This window comes from Sycon ciliatum, chromosome 7 (assembly GCF_964019385.1).
Source record: "Sycon ciliatum chromosome 7, ocSycCili1.1, whole genome shotgun sequence".
NCBI classification, from domain to species: domain Eukaryota; kingdom Metazoa; phylum Porifera; class Calcarea; order Leucosolenida; family Sycettidae; genus Sycon; species Sycon ciliatum.
This window is the reverse complement of record NC_088649.1, coordinates 35,270,860-35,291,366: the sequence shown is the minus strand read 5'-3', so window position 1 is coordinate 35,291,366 and position 20,507 is coordinate 35,270,860. Positions and strand designations below refer to the sequence as shown.

Here is a 20,507-nt window from a genome sequence, read left to right as displayed (position 1 = left end):
TGAAGGTACCACATGGGAGTTTTGTAAATGCCCGCCCAGATGATGGTCTCTTCACCTACCAGGGGCTTGAGATAGGTTTTGATATCGGCGCTGTCGATTCTCCACGCATCTTGTCCGATTTTATTCACGTTCGGGTGGAAGTACACGGCTTTATCGTAGTTAGCACCTCCAAATTTGTGCACGAGCTCCGAAAGTCCTGACGAGATGTTCGTGCACGAGGCAGACAGGATGACGCAACCCTGTTGACAAATTGAGCATAATGATGCATGACGAAAGCAAGTAGAGTCTTTTTATACCGGCTCCTGCGACCAATGAACAATCGTCGGCTCTGTATTATAGACGGATGCAGACGGTGCACCGACGCCATTTCTAGAACATCATGGACCTGATGCATGCCAGAAAAAAGATGCTATCAATCTCGACAGCGCCTCCTAGGCGTCGACAGACATCTGATTAGTTTTCTGAAGAAAACAAACATTGGTGACTTTCTCTCAGCTCACTTCAACCTTCATCCCCTGCAAGAAACGTTACATTCCCTGAAGAAATCCTGTTTGTACAAAAGTCTCAACTATGCTATTGCACGATCATGCCTCCTATTCGATTGCAATTATATCGTTCAGAAGCGTTTACGCACCTTCCTTTCACGCAGCATGGTGATTATTCTGTAATATTGTTTCGTGAACCGCTATAATCGTGAACGACTGCGAGAGAGATCAGCAAACTGGACGGCGCGATGCTGGTGCTTTCTGCACCAGTCTCTGGATGAGTTCACTGAAATTCTGCGAAGGAAACAGCGACTACGGCGATTTCAATCCGCCAGGAGGCACTCGAGAACGATTGGCCAGGAGTTGCTGGTACTCCGTGACAATTCTCCATCGCATTGTGGTGTTGATTGCAGCACCAGGCATTCTCTGTGTTGCGCAAGAACCAACAGCAGTTCTCTGACGACAAACTTTGGACGCGAAATGCGCGAGTCGACTAGGATTTTGAGGCGTACCAGCTCACTGACGTCAGCAATGACGTCATAGCGAGTTAACCCTAAAACCAGGGCGTTTAACCCTATTTTTCCGATTTACGGTAAATTTGTGCGATTTAACCTAAAATCGGAGCGTTTTACATATGACGTCATCGATGACGTAATGCGTTTTAACCCTAAAAGTCGGGCCATATTAACCCTAATAATCCCGGTAACCCTAACCCTATCAACATGGCGATAGCCCTAACCCTATCACTATGACGATAACCCTAACCCTAGTGCAATCACCATGGCGATAACCCTAATATTCCTGGTGACGATAACCCTAACCCCAGGGCTGTCACCATGGCAATAACCCTAATACTGTAGAATGGGTAATTTTAGCGACTATTGGCGTTTTCCCATTGTCAGCTGGTTTAGCAGCGATTTTACTCAAGGATCACCAGTGCACTACTAATGTCTCAACGGCGACTTGAAACTTTAGCGAAAATGAGTCGATCGCTAAATTCGCTAGGGTTTTTACGTCGCTAAAATGACACGTTCTACAGTATTTCTGATGATGATAACCCCAAGTTAACCCTAACACCATGACGATAACCCTAACTCTAGGGCTATCACCATGGCGATAACCCTAATATTTCTGATAACCCTGACCCTAACACCATGACCATAACCCTAATATTCCTGATAACCCTATCACCATGACGATAGCCCTAAATTTTACTGGTGGTGATAACCTTATCACCATGACGATAACCCTAATATTTCTGGTGAGGATAAACATAACACCATGACGATAACCCCTAATTTTAATTTTTCTGGAGACAATAACCCTAGTAGCCCTCGTAACCCTATCACCATAACAATCCTATTACCATGGCAACTCTACTCTTTTATGTGTGCAGGTGCTACAGTTGAAGAAGTCCTCGTACCATTGCTTTTTTGTGTACAGATCACCACAACAACACTCAAAAAACCCTACAGTCCATTTCAAAACTATAGACGCGTAGGGTTTTTGAAATATTTCAAATTTGGCTGGAACTTTTTGAGAATAGTTTTCAGAATATTGCTGAGGTCCGCTCCACAATTACTCTCATATAGTTTCCAAACGATTGGATAACAGATGCCCTATTTGGAAAAAATTATGCACAAAGTGATCACAGATTTTATGTGGTATAGATGCTGGCATAACGGTTTTTGCCTAGGTACGCGTCTATAGTTTTGAAATGGACTGTAATAAGCATCTTACATGTATGTGTGTACAGGTCCTACATGTATATACCTTATTAGCAAATCTTGTTGTTATGTGTACAGATCCTATCGTTATGCTAACCCAATCACCATCGCAACCCCCATCTTATCAACTCTTTGATGACAACCGTAATAACTCAATCACCATCACAACCCATACGTGTCTACAGGTACTGTAGAGTTGTTGAAAAAAATTCTCCCTCCGATTTACCTAACAGCAAGACTTAGTAAACTATTTTACTTACCTTGCACGAATTTATACAACAATTCAATTGGGGGGAGGGTCATGCTCATCGCCAGGTAAGATGCACATGTGCATTCACGCGCAGATGTATGACGATAGTGTTGCAGCTGCAAACGATGAAAAATTACCAAACAAATAAATATATCTATTAGATGGACTCAGACTACGAGCAAGAATTGTGTACGATCGTAATCGGGTAGACATGCAATGGCCGACGATCACATACCTCGTACGAAGCAATGGCGCAAGGAGATGAAGAGGGATGTCCATCTCTTGTCCGACTAAACGACTAGGCTAAAATAATTCCGGGACTACATGAAAGAAAGGAACACTGTCACTACGAAATGATTTGAGGAATTGAAGATCGCTTCGATATACGTGCACACCACTTGCTCCGACGAGATTGAAATTTTGCATCAAACCGCAAAGTGTAGTCATATGGGATCTGGCTGGACTGGAGACTACTCTACGATAATACTATACTATACTACTGTACTTTATAACACTCTATCTCAGACTGCACGGAATTATGGGTTGTTATAATAGTTATATTGTCGGACTCAGAGAAGCACAAAGAGGACTAGAGAACTGGAGAGGACTGGGATAATTACAAGGAGAAGACTCGGAGAACAACAAGGAGAACCACTGGGAGAACAACACTGCGCAAGCGCAGCCTTCCGGGTATAACTACACTACATGTACTTGTAAAGAGGGAAAAAGAGGTGCAAAAAAAAAAGAAAGAAAAGAGGTGCATGCAGTAAGTGGGAAATAGGTAAGCGGGAAAAGGGGTGCACGCAGTGATTACAGTGAGACAGGGTGAGCGGGAAAAGGGGTGCATGCAGTGCAGTGCATGCAAGGGAGGCCAAGGGTCAGCAGGGCAAAGGTTAGGGGGGAGTGCATGAATGGGTATGCGTACAGGGATGTGCAGATCTAGATGTGGTGCTGTTGTGGTGCTATGCAGGGAGTAGTATTGTACTACTCCCTGGTGCTATGTGCCTGCGTGGCTCAAGGAGCATGCTTGCTTTTTTTTTTTTTTTTTGGCTTTCTACAGGGGTTCGCCAGTTGCTGAAAACCTACAAATCAGGGAGTCGTAAAATACGACTCCCTGCTACAAAGCACATTTTTGCATTTCGCACGCGCGTCGGCATGACAAAAGCAACACAATGATGAGAAACCAGGGTATGATAGGAAGATAAACGTATTTCTCTGATACTGTAGTAGTTGTGACTACACACGCGCAATGATCTCTCCGTCATCAGTCTTTCGCAATGATGTGGCTCACTGATGACAGCATCAAGAGTTCATAACCCCCAAGAGTGTGCAACTCCTGATCAGTCCGTGTATGGAAGCCCGCTCGGCGGAATTCCTTCATTGCGTCATTTTTGGTGCAGTGCGATGAGTCACGCCAATGAATTCTTCTAAAATTTACAGTCAAACCAGGATGCTTCCCCAGGACAGGGTAAACTGCGATTCTACAATGTAGTCTGAGTCTGAGCCTCAAGAAGCAAAAGTGAAACAAAGCACACGATCCTATTATTTAAAGACAAAACTGTTTATTTTTCGATGCAATGGTGACTCTTCATCGCCTTCTCCTTTCACTAGTGCAGTCAGTCTCTTCAAGAACAATTTCTTCCCCAGGCCATCGCCGCATCGGTATATTACCGGCGCTTTCCTCGAAGATGATTCAAATGGTTGAGGAACTTGAGAAAATACGTCGAAGGAGCATTTCTCGGCTGAGTTGCACAGCTATCAGAATGATTGTCCTCGACGGCAATGCACTATTTTTACAGCGTCCTCACTTCTTCCTGTCGTGATGTCCATGGATTCTTGGAGAAAGAGTTTGTTTTTGAGAAAGTACGACTTGTACGTCCCAAAAAGTCTTCAAAAAAAGCTTCGAAAACTCGAGGCTACAGCCTTGAGTTAGGAGCGGTTCAGGGTATATAGGTCTGTGGGAAACACCCTAGTAAAATAAATAAAATAATAATAATAATAATAATCTTCACTAGTTTGAGGGAAAGAGACAAACGGGAAAAGTCTGAAGAAAAAATTGACTGTCACCACCAGGACTCGAACCAGGGACCCTCGCTTGTAGCTAGCGATGCTCTAACCACTGAGCTATGGTGTAGTCGTCATCCCAGCAGAGACTGTTCAACATTTTCTTCAGACTTCGTAGCTCACACTTCCTGTGAATCCACACAGGCGGGTGGGACGCAGCCCTCACTGTACGTACCCACACACTTCACGTACACTCTAGCACGCGGGGAGCCCCAAGTCATAAAATCTTCACTAGTTTGAGGGAAAGAGACAAACGGGAAAAGTCTGAAGAAAAAATTGACTGTCACCACCAGGACTCGAACCAGGGACCCTCGCTTGTAGCTAGCGATGCTCTAACCACTGAGCTATGGTGTTGTCGTCATCCCAGCAGAGACTGTTCAACATTTTCTTCAGACTTCGTAGCTCACACTTCCTGTGAATCCACACAGGCGGGTGGGACGCAGCCCTCACTGTACCCACACACTTCACGTACTACACTCTAGCACGCGGGGAGCCCCAAGTCATAAAATCTTCACTAGTTTGAGGGAAAGAGACAAACGGGAAAAGTCTGAAGAAAAAATTGACTGTCACCACCAGGACTCGAACCAGGGACCCTCGCTTGTAGCTAGCGATGCTCTAACCACTGAGCTATGGTGTAGTCGTCATCCCAGCAGAGACTGTTCAACATTTTCCGCTGCCGAGGCCTCCTTTTACGGAATACTCGATGACAGGTGATCTCTGAGTTGACCGGTTTCCTTCGATTCATTTGCTTATGCTCACCCTTTCATTTACGGAAACGTGTGCTGATTTTATTCGGATTTAGATCCATTTTTATCTCTTTGCCCTTGTCTACAGTGTGCGAAGAACGCGAGTTCACCTTCTTGACGGTAAGGCTTATGTTAGATGTGTTGTCGAAATACTCATATTCATTGTACATTGGTACGTTACAAGTAAGGCACTGGTCAGTGGCATACTATCGTTGGCAGTTCCCAATCTGGACGGAAAGGTTCAAGGACCCATTGACCGAAAATCTCCATTGTGGAGAGGTTCAGTAAACTTGTTTGCTTCGTACGAAACAAGTCAAAGGGTGCAGTCTCGTCTCGTGAAGATCTCGTACAGTCTGTATCGGCTATAGCGTACCCTTTTGATTTCCGTGATTTTATCACTATAACCGATGCATCACTATATGCGATACGATCGATTTTTTTCGATCGACACATGAAAGGCAAGGAAATACTTCCAGCATGGCGTTTTGACAAATGAGCATGCTGCATAGTTGACAGCGCCCGCATTTCCATAAAAAATTCTGTTATGTACATGTACATGTGTCACTATCAAAATAAGCAACGTGAAGAAAGTAAAAAAAATAGGGCCTTTGATATTATTGCAACATGTATATTAAAGTTATCACTATAGCCGATAATAATATAGTGTGTTATGCATGTTTTGATTCTTTGCTGCCATCATAATATCCGATATATCATTACATCCGATAATATTGGTTATAGTGATATTTGTACTGGATAAAATACGTTTTGCTTTTGATATTTCGTACCACTATCACTGTAGCCGATATTATTCTTATATCCGGTCACTCTATAGCTGATACAGACTGTACTTGTATGATTGGATTTGTTTACTCGAGTCTGGTCTGTTTATTATTTGTGAGTTCCGCCGAGATTGCACTGCCCCAAATGAAGTTTCGTGCCGCCAAAGCAAGAATTACGATCTGCAATCTGTTTGTAGTTTATTTTTTATTTTTTATGATCACCAGTGCCGTTCAAACCAGGCGGTTATTTTTATTAACTCTCAAAATAGAAATGAAAAACGTAAAATGTTTGGCACCTATGAAGTCAGGGGATGGCCCACGCCTGGTAAAAAAACAATGAGGAGTTAAATACAAAGAAAACGAACTGAAAATACAAAAGTAAATGAAACACCATTACCAAAGAAACTGTACTGTATCATGTACACCGTTTATGGCACCAGGGCACATTCAGCAGCTGCCAGCACAGCCGAACCAGACAGATGTCGAGGCGGGTTCCGACGGTGACCACGAAGACTGGCAACCATTGCTCGAACAAGGCAAAAGGAGATCTTCGCCCGTACAAAAGCCATCATAACCGGGAAAGGTTCACGGCGCTTTTCACACAGCTTGCTGGCAATCCTGGCAAAGAGTGCCGAAGCAGCTTTCCCCTGGCCGCCAGTGGTTGCAAAAACCACGGGTACAAACGAGGAATGCTCCACCTCCAGGACTCGCCGTTCATACTTACGCCTCTTCTCCTGCTCGTGCTTTCTGTAGACAGACGGGAGAGTAAGGTTTCGGTTGGAGGGGACAAAAGGGTTAAACACCCGAACATCAAACATTGTCCTCTCTAACCTACTCCCATACACTCCACGTGCTGCCACATCAAGACGAGCATGAGCCTCCGTGTTGGCCGACCGGAGAGGGAATGTTTCACCAGAGAGGGGTTCCAACTCTGGCTCCACGCTGACGTCATGCGCAACCTCACGCAACAGATTAGCGGTTAGATCCCGGAGCTCGTTGTGGCGCATCCCAGTGAATCCTCCGATGGCACATGATAGGGCATGGGTGGTGTCGAAGGGCTTTCCACAGGTGCAGTGAGACGGCAACCGGGGAGGGGTCCAGCCGTAGCGCAGACATAGGGCATCCCGGAAGCCAGCCTTGTGGATGGTAAACTGGAACCGGCGAGATGGCCGACTAGTGAGCCAACTGGAGGCACCTTTCTCTGCGGCTAGATCCAGAGTCCGCCTGTGGTCGTCACTCAGGGTATCCCTGAGGGAGGAGAGGGCCATTGCCTGATCTTGGCGATTAGCTGTGCGTTGGGCCGCCTTGGCTGCCTTGGTGGCAGCAACAACTTCCTCGAGGGATTCCTCCTGTCGAAGGAGCTGCTCGACTAGAGGTCTGGTGACAGCCGTAGACGTGTCGTACTGCTGGGAAAGGGTCCCTGGGTTTAGAATTCCCAAGCCACCATGACGACACGGAAGCGCCAGGATGGCACGTTCTTCCTCGCCAGGGGCCTGGCGACCAGTCAGTGCAGGGAGGAAAACTTGCCTGATGGAGTTTTCCAGCGGTGTCAAGAGGTCCGCGATGGCTGGCATTGTCCTCGCAAGGAATGACCACTTATGGCAGAGACCATGGGTAAGGACAGCGTAAGCAGCCTGAGGTTGAGACGCCGCATGTTTGGCGAGGGTCTGCAGCTCTGTGCACCATGTGTCAACCTTTTGCGACACGTAACCGTCGCAGAACAGGGCAGAGCCTAGGGCAGCACCAAGATGACGATAGCCGTCCGTCCGGATGTTGACCCCGGTTGTGGCAAACAAATCTGTTGCTAGCGCAAGATGTTGTGGCTTCACGAGGAGAACGGACTTTGACGGGTTGATGTCGTAACCATACCTGGTGCCTCGATCTACTAGGATGGACCACCAGGTGCGCATTCGTCGGAGAGCGCCGGCTGAAGTTGCGTCATCGGCATACCAGGACTGCATGGCCCCAGCTGCGGCGGCTTCCCGGATCAGTGGCACTGTGCCAAGCGCATGCATTGGCATAGCCAATGGGTCTCCTTGAGTGGTGCCCTCAGAAGACAGGATCACCTCTCCTCCAACATACAGGTGAGCTGGGGAGCGGTAGGTGTTGATAACAGCTGGCGCGAGCTCAGGACATAGCCGCTGAACATTGCGCAGGCAAACAGCTCTATTTAGGCGATTGAATGCGTTCGTTGCATCCGCGAACAGGACTCCCTCCGTGTGGTCATCATCGAAGGTGGTCTTCACCGCATGAATGGCGGCTTCCACGCCGCACTCTTGCCCACCGCATAACTGCAGACAGCCAACAGCACTCTCTACTGCCGAGCCAACAATTTGAAGTATGGCTTTGCCCAGAATGCGGCGAACGACTTCCCCGATCCCGATAGGCCGAACACCTGGCTGCTTGTCCAAAGGCACTAGACGGCAAGCCACATAAGCTTCCAGTGAGATGGGGTCCACATACTTGGTAGCTATTCGCCTGGCACAGGTAACCAGAGCATCGCAGAGTGCATCCGAGGCTGAGGGGAAGGAAGTGCAAATCTTTCGCCAATTGGCTGCGTCCATGCCTGAAGGCCCGGCTGCACCATGCGTGCGCAGCGCAGCTTGGCGAATAACGTCCCTATTGAGTGCCGTGAAGATGACCGGATGTGGTTGAGGCAGAGGCTTTCCGTCCATAACTGCGTCTTCGTTTAGAGGTGATGCTGCTGGATGCTTCTCTCGAAGAATCTCTCGAACGGTGTGGTCACCTATGACATTGTCAAGGCGATGCAGGTCGCCCTTACTGTCGCCGTCAAGCAATCTGTTTGTAGTACCTGCAAGAATGTGCTGTACATGTATCGTACTTTCTCTGTTGCTGTTTCAGTTGCCGTCATGTTGCTAAAGAAACGTTCAGTAGTAGAGAGGTTCTGCAAAACGAAAATTCGAACGAAGTTTCGCGACAGTCCTTGCGAAAGTGTGTACGAATTTTTGCACGAACTTTGCGTTCTGCACATTTTCGTAGTTTGCGCAGGCCAAGTGCACGTACGCCATGACCCAATCTCACGAAAGTGTGTACGACTGTTCATTTCGCGTTCCCTGCAAGTTTCGCGTCCAAAGTTGCGAAAGTTCGTGCGAAGTTTCTCACTTCATGACGTGGAACGAAAGTTTGTACGCATTTTCGTTTTGCAGAACCTCTCTACAATGTGACTCATTTGTTTCATACGAGACAAGTCAATGAGTCGTTGTGGCTTAGAATCTTTCGCTGTAGAAGAAATCTATTCGTATGTCTATTGGAGAAATAATTGTATTCACTGGTTATAAAATAGGTTAAGACAAACTCACAGAATAAATACCATCGGTCCCTTGGTGTTCGTCCTAAAGAGGTTCGACTGGATATCATTTATACTCACCAAAAGATGTGTAAGATTTTATTATTATGGAGTGCCTTGTTTATCTCTCAGTACCTCCAACCATAGTCTTGCCCCTTTTATCCTCAGGATCAGTGTAGTTGTTGGAACGAGGTGTCGGACTCAGCAATGTATTTGTTTACATTTTAATACATGTTTATTGTTCCTCCTTTGCTGTGTTGTTTTAGAAAATCGAGGACTAACAGTTTGAAGTCATTGAACTGCTTCCAAAAGTTGTATCGACATCAACAGGGTTACGATTTCAGTGCAATATGATGCAGGATGACCTTATCATGATAACCCATGATTATTAACCATCATAAACACAGAATCAACAAAAACGCGACACGCACCTGGTTACATTTCTCAAATAAATCTGATCGAGGGTGGGGAAATCTGAAATATCTGAAAGGCAAGACAATTTTATGACAGAGTCATGAAATTCTGCTACAGCAACATGCACAGAATGACCTCCGTATAAAAAAAAGTATCACCACGGTCCACCACTACTCACATGTTTCCCCGCAGAAGAACATGCTAGTGCCATATTCTGCAAGAAAAGGCTTGCACATCAATGCGTATAATAAGAGAAAAGGACATATGGATACGAGCTAAGAGTAACTCTCCATCACTGTAGCATGTGATACTATACACAGTCAGAAAGTGCAATATTGTTGCACTTTCTGACTGTATCATGTTACAGTGATGGAGAGTTACTCTTAACTCGTATCCATATGTCCTTTTCTCTTCTACATTAATTTTATTTATGGCTCAACATCCGAGTTTCAAATCAATAATTATTGTAGTATTTCGGCGTCCTCATTGGTGTAATACCCCCGTGCTCAGATTTGTCCGTAACAATCAGGCAGGAGTAGATATGGTACGAGAGAGCTTGGAAGCTCAGGGCCCTACGCTATGCTTTTATGCTTTTTTGCCTAGCTCATCGTACATGTTATAAGAACTGATGGAATTGTCTTTTTCCGTTGATTGGCCACATCACTGTATTGCAAAAACGTTTCAATCGGTTTGAATATATTATTATGAGTTAGGCAAAAGTATTAATTTTGCAGAATTTATTGCGGATTGTTATTTCTCTAATAATCATCTACTTTTGTTTTGCTCCTTTAATTTTTATCTCCTTATATTGTAAATCAACAATTTTTGGCCGATGAGAAATAGAAACCTCTCGATTAGAGACGTTAAGATGCACGTTATTTCCGACGTGACGCGCAGTTTCACGTCAAATTTGAAATCGATCGGTATTTTTGCTCTCACATGCATCCATTGCTCAATCATGCATCATTTGCCTATATGACAAACGTTGGCCTGCGATTTACTTTGGCCGGTTGGTACCAAGCGGCGAAATCAGCGAAATTAAATCGCCAGCGAACATTAGTTGATTTTAATACAGGAATCGGATTTTCTGGCCTTTTTGTAGTAATACATGTACATTGACCTGTTGAGCCAATGACGACGCCGAATGCATTGTTGCCTGTGGAGCACATTACATAACTTTAAAGTCTCCTAAAATACGTATCCTGTCCGACGGCAAAAGAGGCTGCAGATTTAGTTTTTCTGCGCATCGACGGGATGTCTGCGACGCGAAAGTTCAGCTCGCGTTATTTTGCTCGCACGTCGAAAAAATCAACGCGAGTGACCTGCTGCTCACGTCGAAATTTGGATATTACACAACTTTACAGTCTCCTATATAAATACGTATCCTGTTCGAACCAAAAGAGGCTGCAGATTTAGTTTTTCTGCGCGTCGACGGGATGTCTGTCCTGACGTTTACTGGGACCGGCGCTGACTCTGCCGATCACGGGCGTTGTGGACTCGACGGGATGTCTGTCGTGACGTTTCCTGGGACCGGCTTAGACTCTGCCGATCACGGGCGTTCTGGACTCAACGGGATGTGTGTCCTGACGTTGCCTGGTACCGCCGGACTCTACCGATCACGGGCGTTCTGGAGTCGACGGGATCTCTCTTCCGACATTTCCTGTGACCGGCACTGAATCGCTCGTTCACGCTTATTTTGTAGACGACGGGATCTCTCTTCCAAAGTATGTTTATGCTGACGCATCCTATCACCTAATCGGCGTCTATTCTAATTTAATTTCCTCCTCGTCTCCCTATTTCTTTCCAAATCCCCCTCTACATCAGGGAGTCGTATGCATAATACGACGAATATTGGTACGGTACGGGACAGATACAGGAGCCCGCAAATATTGTGAACAGCTGTTATGTACAATCCTGTAGAGCCTTTGTAGTCACAGATACGGGATAGCGCCAGGCGTGACACAAACAAACAAACAAACACACACAAATACCAAATTAAAGCTGTGTGGACCCTGGCTAGCGCCAGACGTTACTTAAGTAACGTCTTCTGCATAGCTACGGGAATTAAAATATACTACTCCCTGGTAGCAATGCACCCCCAAGAACGGAATAATCTGATGCACGCACGCGTGCCGGGTGCGTGCTCGCGCAAGCAAGTGCAACAACAACGCACAGAGTCCAGTATCGATTTCACGAAAGAGAACAAAACGCTCACAGCGGCAAACAGCATCCCAGAACTGGCCCACATAAACTCGGAGAAAGTCAAAACTGTCAAACACAGAGACATACATGATCACGCACAGTGACGTTGGCAGAGCGAGACAGTAAATCTTGACAATGCCAGTACAGCAGAGAAGAGCAGGAGAATGAGAATAAAGGGGACGACTGCTGCTACTGCTGAACACACTAGCTACATTGTAAACAGTTATACTGGTATGCCAGTTGTCGGATTCAGGACGGGAGTCACATAATTATGTTCTTTTCTTTTTTTCCTTCTCTTACCATGGAGGGCTAACGCCCCCTCCTTTGCATATGCTTCTGCCATTGGACGGTGAAATAATATAATATTATATTATTTAAAATAAACACACTTGAGAGGGATGAAAAGTGTTTCTTCTGTAACTCTGAGTTTCACGGTTTTAACCGATCATCAGACAGCAAGCTGACCACAATTTTCAGAAGATAGAATTGATATAGGCTGCAAGCTTGGATCACAGCGCGAATGGATGATCCGGGCTGATAGTGTAAGGAAGATTGCGCCACAAAAGCTGCAGCAGCAGCAGCTGTGGCGGTGGCAATCAGCTATACTGATGGTAGATAAGTTACAACATCACACGACAAAGGCGTGTGCAAGCGCTTCTTCTTTGACGGCGCTGTCCCGGCGATGTGTGCTTAGGCGATCGGATAGCTAGCGTCCGTGGCGATCCCGCACATGTTGTCATGGTTACGTGCCGTTCTGATGTATCCCTTGTCTCCCCAGCTGGTACCCCACGTGTTCTTGACCAGCCAGTAGTCCTGCTCTTCCTCAACACCGTAGCCGACAACCAGGGCAGCGTGATTCGGGTAAGCGTTGGTGCACTTGTTGTTGATCAGGACTCCGTGCTTGTAGTAGCGGAAATACGTCGATGAGGCGTCGATGGCAACCGACACTGGGCCAACCTGCGATACGACAGCCGGCAGGAACAGAAGAGAACACACAGAGAGTGAAGAGTATTACAATTACATGTATACGTTTCTATACATCGCCGAATGCAATCAAGTGCTGAGAAATATATCACATCCAAAACAGACTGTAGCACTTTCCAAACATCCACAACGCTATTTTACATCATCAGATTTCTTAACGACAACAAGAGTCAATAAGCTAACCGGGAAAGCTGCAACAGCCATGATGACACAGTGGTTGAACACAGGGAGTCTTAAAATACCGGTATTTTACGCCTTCTTGGTTCAACAGACACGATGGTCCAACAGAGTAGAAGCGCAGTGGGCCGGCCAACAACACACTATGCTGTGGTGCAGCGAGCAGTAAAACAAACAGTTGGTGGACAAGCCATTGATTGTGCACTCTCATTGTAATATCTAAAACCAAAGAGTGGTATATACATGTATGATAAAGCTTTCTTATCTTTAGCCGGATATGTTCTCCTAAGACACAGCTTCTAATATGGGCCACCATGCAGAGAGTATTCTGTTATGTGTAAGAAAAGTACTCACCGAGGCAACAGCCTCCTGCAGGGCGCTCTCGGACTTGCGCGGCAGCATGTCCTTGTAGCTGGTGAGGGTGGCGCCGACGTGGGACTCCCTGAAGCGGCATGTACCGGCCTTGGCCGTGTAAGGGTAGCTCTCCTATGTGTCAATGCCGTGGTTCTCGATGATGTACTTGAAGCCATGGTCCATGAAACCTCCGCCACAGCCACGATCAGCCTCCTTTTGGTTGCAGTCAATCAGGTTCTGCTCGGACAGCGATACAAGGTTGCCAGTCTTCTTGAAGTGCTGGCCTTCGGTGGAGCCGGTTGTGCTGAACGCCCAGCTGGAGCCGCATGCACCCTGCGTGTGAGCACACAACATGCACACAACATGCACACACTCAACACACACAACACACACACACACACACACACACACAAGTAGAAAGTATTATGGGTGTACCAGCTAACTGACGTCATCGATGACGTCATAGCGATTTTACCCTAAACCGGGGCGTCTCACGTACGCGGGTCAAAAGGTTACACACTGTCTGTATCAACCGGTGAGTACCAAAATGTCGATAGTTTTCCACTCCTCGCGATGCTCAGAGTACTCACAGTGTGCTCGGATCAGGTGGAAGTTTCTGGAATCAACTAGAACCGGCGACAAGTTTGAACGCGACGCGGGGTCCATGGCCATCATCTTTAGCGGTTTTCATATGAATCGCACACGTTTCAAAGAGATGTAGTAGTCACGTCACCGCTTTACCCGCTTCACATCCTGAGCGGCGGACTCCATGATCATCGCGCAGAGTTTTAATGTTGAACTGCACGCATGCGCGCCGCACCCTTCAACCAACGAACAACTGGGCGGGGATAAAAGTGATTGGATCCACCTTGATCAGTCCCATTCAACTATCATCAAGATGCTTTTTTCTTGCTCAGCATGCGGAAAGACCACGACTGGCCTCCGGTCGTTCCTGGACCACCTGAAGTCTAAAAACCACAGGAGGAAGCTGGAGGCCGGTCTGCAGCCTCTGTTTCTGTGTTCTTGGTAAGTAATCTGTCGTGCAATTCTCTTTATTTGAAATACCAGAGATCTTATACATGTTTTAATCTGTTTCCTTCCATGCAGCGACAACGAATGGCGTACATTGGCGGACATGAAGCCCCATATATCAACGTCAAGACATCTTCAACATTATACGGAGAAGCTGACCTCATACTACGGGGAAATACCGGCCAACAGCGTTATTACGCTGATACAAGCTGAAAATGATCTACTGAAAATATAATTAAACATTTTAAAACCAACATATCTGTGCTAAATGTGTGTGTCTGGATGGGGGTCGAGCACTCATTCGATTGCATGCTCCGAGTCGATGGGTTTGGCATGTCGAAGTGCAATATGATTGACGTAGTGGGTAGCTGCAAGTTCGTTGAACAGAGTGGAGGCAAACGTATGACAGTTGTTTGTTACAACGTTGTAAATACCCTTGACGAGATTGGAGTCGTAGAGGAAATCTATCAGATCCTGCAGATTTACATGTGATTTGTCAGCAATAATCTCCTCTATCGGAGTTTTTCGATTGGTGCTTCGATAGGAAGATCTCACGCTTGAACGAGTCTTGCCTCTGCATATGCTGACACCGTCGGTGGTTTTTTCCGCCGACCACCACCAGTTTCTCGTTTGAAAGACGACGAAAGCGTGGAAAGCAATAAAATCTGTCGGTTGAAGGTACCACATGGGAGTTTTGTAAATGCCCGCCCAGATGATGGTCTCTTCACCTACCAGGGGCTTGAGATAGGTTTTGATATCGGCGCTGTCGATTCTCCACGCATCTTGTCCGATTTTATTCACGTTCGGGTGGAAGTACACGGCTTTATCGTAGTTAGCACCTCCAAATTTGTGCACGAGCTCCGAAAGTCCTGACGAGATGTTCGTGCACGAGGCAGACAGGATGACGCAACCCTGTTGACAAATTGAGCATAATGATGCATGACGAAAGCAAGTAGAGTCTTTTTATACCGGCTCCTGCGACCAATGAACAATCGTCGGCTCTGTATTATAGACGGATGCAGACGGTGCACCGACGCCATTTCTAGAACATCATGGACCTGATGCATGCCAGAAAAAAGATGCTATCAATCTCGACAGCGCCTCCTAGGCGTCGACAGATATCTGATTAGTTTTCTGAAGAAAACAAACATTGGTGACTTTCTCTCAGCTCACTTCAACCTTCATCCCCTGCAAGAAACGTTACATTCCCTGAAGAAATCCTGTTTGTACAAAAGTCTCAACTATGCTATTGCACTATCATGCCTCCTATTCGATTGCAATTATATCGTTCAGAAGCGTTTACGCACCTTCCTTCCACGCAGCATGGTGATTATTCTGTAATATTGTTTCGTGAACCGCTATAATCGTGAACGATTGCGAGAGAGATCAGCAAACTGGACGGCGCGATGCTGGTGCTTTCTGCACCAGTCTCTGGATGAGTTCACTGAAATTCTGCGAAGGAAACAGCGACTGCGGCGATTTCAATCCACCAGGAGGCACTCGAGAACGATTGCCCAGGAGTTGCTGGTACTCCGTGACAATTCTCCATCGCATTGTGGTGTTGATTGCAGCACCAGGCATTCTCTGTGTTGCGCAAGAAGCAACAGGAGTTCTCTGACGACAAACTTTGGACGCGAAATGCGCGAGTCGACTAGGATTTTGAGGCGTACCAACTCACTGATGTCAGCAATGACGTCATAGCGAGTTAACCCTATTTTTCCGATTTACGGTAAATTTGTGCGATTTAACCTAAAATCGGAGCGTTTTACATATGACGTCATCGATGACGTAATGCGTTTTAACCCTAAAATTTGCGTTTAACCCTAAAAGTCGGGGCATATTAACCCTAATAATCCCGGTAACCCTAACCCTATCACCATGGCGATAGCCCTAACCCTATCACTATGACGATAACCCTAACCCAAGTGCAATCACCATGGCGATAACCCTAATATTCCTGGTGACGATAACCCTAACCCTATCAACACGATAACCCTAACCCCAGGGCTGTCACCATGGCAATAACCCTAATACTGTAGAACGGGTAATTTTAGCGACTATTATCGTTTTCCCATTGTCAGCTGGTTTAGCGATTTTACTCACGGATCACCAGTGCACTAATAATGTCTCAACGGCGACTTGAAACTTTAGCGAAAATGAGTCGATCGCTAAATTCGCTAGGGTTTTTACGTCGCTAAAATGACACGTTCTACAGTATTTCTGATGATGATAACCCCAAGTTAACCCTAACACCATGACGATAACCCTAACTCTAGGGCTATCACCATGGCGATAACCCTAATATTTCTGATAACCCTGACCCTAACACCATGACCATAACCCTAATATTCCTGATAACCCTATCACCATGACGATAGCCCTAAATTTTACTGGTGGTGATAACCTTATCACCATGACGATAACCCTAATATTTCTGGTGACGATAAAACACCATGACGATAACCCCTAATTTTAATTTTTCTGGAGACAATAACCCTAGTAGCCCTCGTAACCCTATCACCATAACAATCCTATTACCATGGCAACTCTACTCTTTTATGTGTGCAGGTGCTACAGTTGAAGAAGTTCTCGTACCATTGCTTTTTGTGTACAGATCACCACAACAACACTCACAAAACCCTACAGTCCATTTCAAAACTATAGACACGTAGGGTAATTTGGCTGGAACGTTTTGAGAATAGTTTTCGGAATATTGCTCAGGTCCGCTCCACAATTACTCTCATATAGTTTCTAAACGATTGGATAACAGATTTTATGTGGTGTAGATGCTGGCATAACGGTTTTTGCCTAGGTACACGTCTATAGTTTTGAAATGGACTGTAATAAGCATCTTACATGTATGTGTGTACAGGTCCTACATGTATATACCCTATTAGCAAATCTTGTTGTTATGTGTACAGATCCTATCGTTATGCTAACCCAATCACCATCGCAACCCCCATCATATCAACTCTTTGATGACAACCGTAATAACTCAATCACCATCACAACCCATACGTGTCTACAGGTACTGTAGAGTTGTTGAAAAAAATCCTACCTCCGATTTACCTAACAGCAAGACTTAGTAAACTATTTTACTTACCTTGCACGAATTTATACAACAATTCATTTGGGGGGAGGGTCATGCCCATCGCCAGGTAAGATGCACATGTGCATTCACGCGCAGATGTATGACGATAGTGTTGCAGCTGCAAACGATGAAAAGTTACCAAAAAAATAAATATATCTATTAGATGGACTCAGACTACGAGCAAGAATTGTGTACGATCGTAATCGGGTAGACATGCAATGGCCGACGATCACATACCTCGTACGAAGCAATGGCGCAAGGAGATGAAGAGGGATGTCCATCTCTTGTCCGACTAAACGACTAGGCTAAAATAATTCCAGGACTACATGAAAGAAAGGAACACTGTCACTACGAAATGATTTGAGGAATTGAAGATCGCTTCGATATACGTGCACACCACTTGCTCCGACGAGTTTGAAATTTTGCATCAAACCACAAAGTGTAGTCATATGGGATCTGGCTGGACTGGAGACTACTCTACTATAATACTATACTATACTACTGTACTTTATAACACTCTATCTCAGACTGCACGCAATTATGGGTTGTTATGATAGTTATATTGTCGGACTCAGAGAAGCACAAAGAGGACTAGAGAACTTGAGAGGACTGGGATAATTACAAGGAGAAGACTCGGAGAACAACAAGGAGAACCACTGGGAGAACAACACTGCGCAAGCGCGGCCTTCCGGGTATAACTACACTATGTATATGTACTTGTAAAGAGGGAAAAAGAGGTGCAAAAAGAAAAAGAAAAAAAAGAGGTGCATGCAGTAAGTGGGAAATAGGGTAAAAGCGGGAAAAGAGGTGCACGCAGTGATTACAGTGAGACAGGGTGAGCGGGAAAAGGGGTGCATGCAGTGCAGTGCATGCAAGGGAGGCCAAGGGTCAGCAGGGCAAAGGTTAGGGGGGGGGGGGGAGTGCATGAATGGGTATGCGTACAGGGATGTGCAGATCTAGATGTGGTGCTGTTGTGGTGCTATGCAGGGAGTAGTATTGTACTACTCCCTGTGTTGTACTACTCCCTGGTGCTATGTGCCTGCTGCGTGGCTCAAGGAGCATGCTTGCTTTTTTTTTTTTTTGGCTTTCTACAGGGGTTCGCCAGTTGCTGAAAACCTACAAAGCAGGGAGTCGTAAAATACGACTCCCTGCTACAAAGCGCATTTTGCATTTCGCACGCGCGTCGGCATGACAAAAGCAACACAATGATGAGAAACCAGGGTATGATAGGAAGATAAATGTAGGTTTGCAGCGTACGGCAAACCGTAGTTATCGCGGACATCGACAACCGAGCAGCAGGCAAAAGCCACGCGCGTGGCTAGGCGCGTAACAATGGGGGTGTCTGGCATGCAATGGCAGGCAACCGTACTAGTAGAAAGCCCAGGTTGCACCAGGAGCAATACGCCCACAGGCGAGACTACCCCATATTTGCATGAAGGTTGTAGCGCTAGGATTACGGAAGACAGGGCGCGGGCATGGCGCCCAGTCTCTATATTGAGGTATATTATGGCACCGCAGGCCGCGCACCTGAGGGCCTTTCTGGAAGCCTTACTCGATCGGATAGAGCGAAACTGAGCACCCTGGGATGCGAGCAGTTTTTAGTACTCCCGGGTCCAAAATCTCACCACCAGGCCGGGCTGATCAAAACGTCTGCCGGGTCTGCAGCCTACAAACGTGGATCTGCCGACACTGTGCAGTCGACGACATGTCCCGCAAGGCATCTTGCGTGAAAGCAAGGAACGCTTTTTTTAGAAAGGAAGCTTCTTCCCCAAAATTTAAAAAAAAATTAAAATTATTCCTTCTGAAAATATCATCGCGCTCTTGACCTCGAAGCTGACTGCTGAATGCGATTAGGAAAGAAGATTCCTGAAGATGCACCAGACTGATTCTGGCAAGCCGTCTGTCGTCTGGATATGCACTGTTGTACGTTATGGTCAGCAATCTTCTTCGTTCGTCCTTTCGTTTTCCTGACCACGATGATGACAAGCAGCTCTCATGCTCAGGTTAGTGCTACTTGTATGTCTGGGCACACAACACATCTGAGATGCACCCACTGACGTTATCGAACTGAAGAATGCAGCAAGGGTTCCTCGGATTCTCTTGATTTCGGAACAAATTTCCTTCACTTTCACCCTCTCATTCTCTTCCCCATGCCCTCCATGCAAGCACAATGGAGCTTGCATTTCAAATGTTGTTTTACTTTGGCAGTGCGTTCGATAACGTTAGGACAGTCTAAGTTAGGTGTTCTTCTCTTCAGGCTCATTGGGCCTGTAAAATTTCTAAAAAATAGCTTCCAAAATGTAATGCTAAACGCAGGTCCCTATTATTATGAATACGGTTCTGCTGGGCAATGATGTTTGCACCAATCTACACTCTATGCTGTCACAGCACCCACAGCTGATCCTCTCTCTCCCTCTCTGATCACTATTTGATAAAGCTAATCTTTAAATCGCTGTTGCACAGGATCTCAGGTGCGAAGAAGCGATGAATCGATACATGGCATTGTGAATAAAAGAAGAACAAATTCACAGTGCACGTGAGACTCGGTTAGAAAGACTGCGTTTCCGCGTTCGTAAGAACGCCACACGTACACCCCGGGGATTATGATAAAGAAAATATGTCGTGAAAATGACTGAAAAAAAATGAAAATATTTTTCTGTATTTGTGCGGAAAATCACTCCTTGTTCGCACTACAGAATTTGGGCAAATGGTACAGAAAATCGAAGAGGATCAATCAGCTGTGTAGAAGCATTGCAAGTGTAAGCTGAGCGATGAATAGTCTTGTACCAAAGTGAGTGCATGCCGTACCACGACAACATGTACATGTAGCACAATAATAATAATGTCGTTAGTGCAAGTCACACATGTTTTACACTACCAAATGCAGCCTAC

General features: G+C 45.9%; 1 pseudogene; it reads right to left on the bottom strand.

Moving 5' to 3' along the window:
• Nucleotides 1-12,380: 12,380 nt before the first annotated feature.
• LOC135821415 (procathepsin L-like) lies at nucleotides 12,381-14,725 on the bottom strand (annotated as a pseudogene).
• Nucleotides 14,726-20,507: the final 5,782 nt, after the last annotated feature.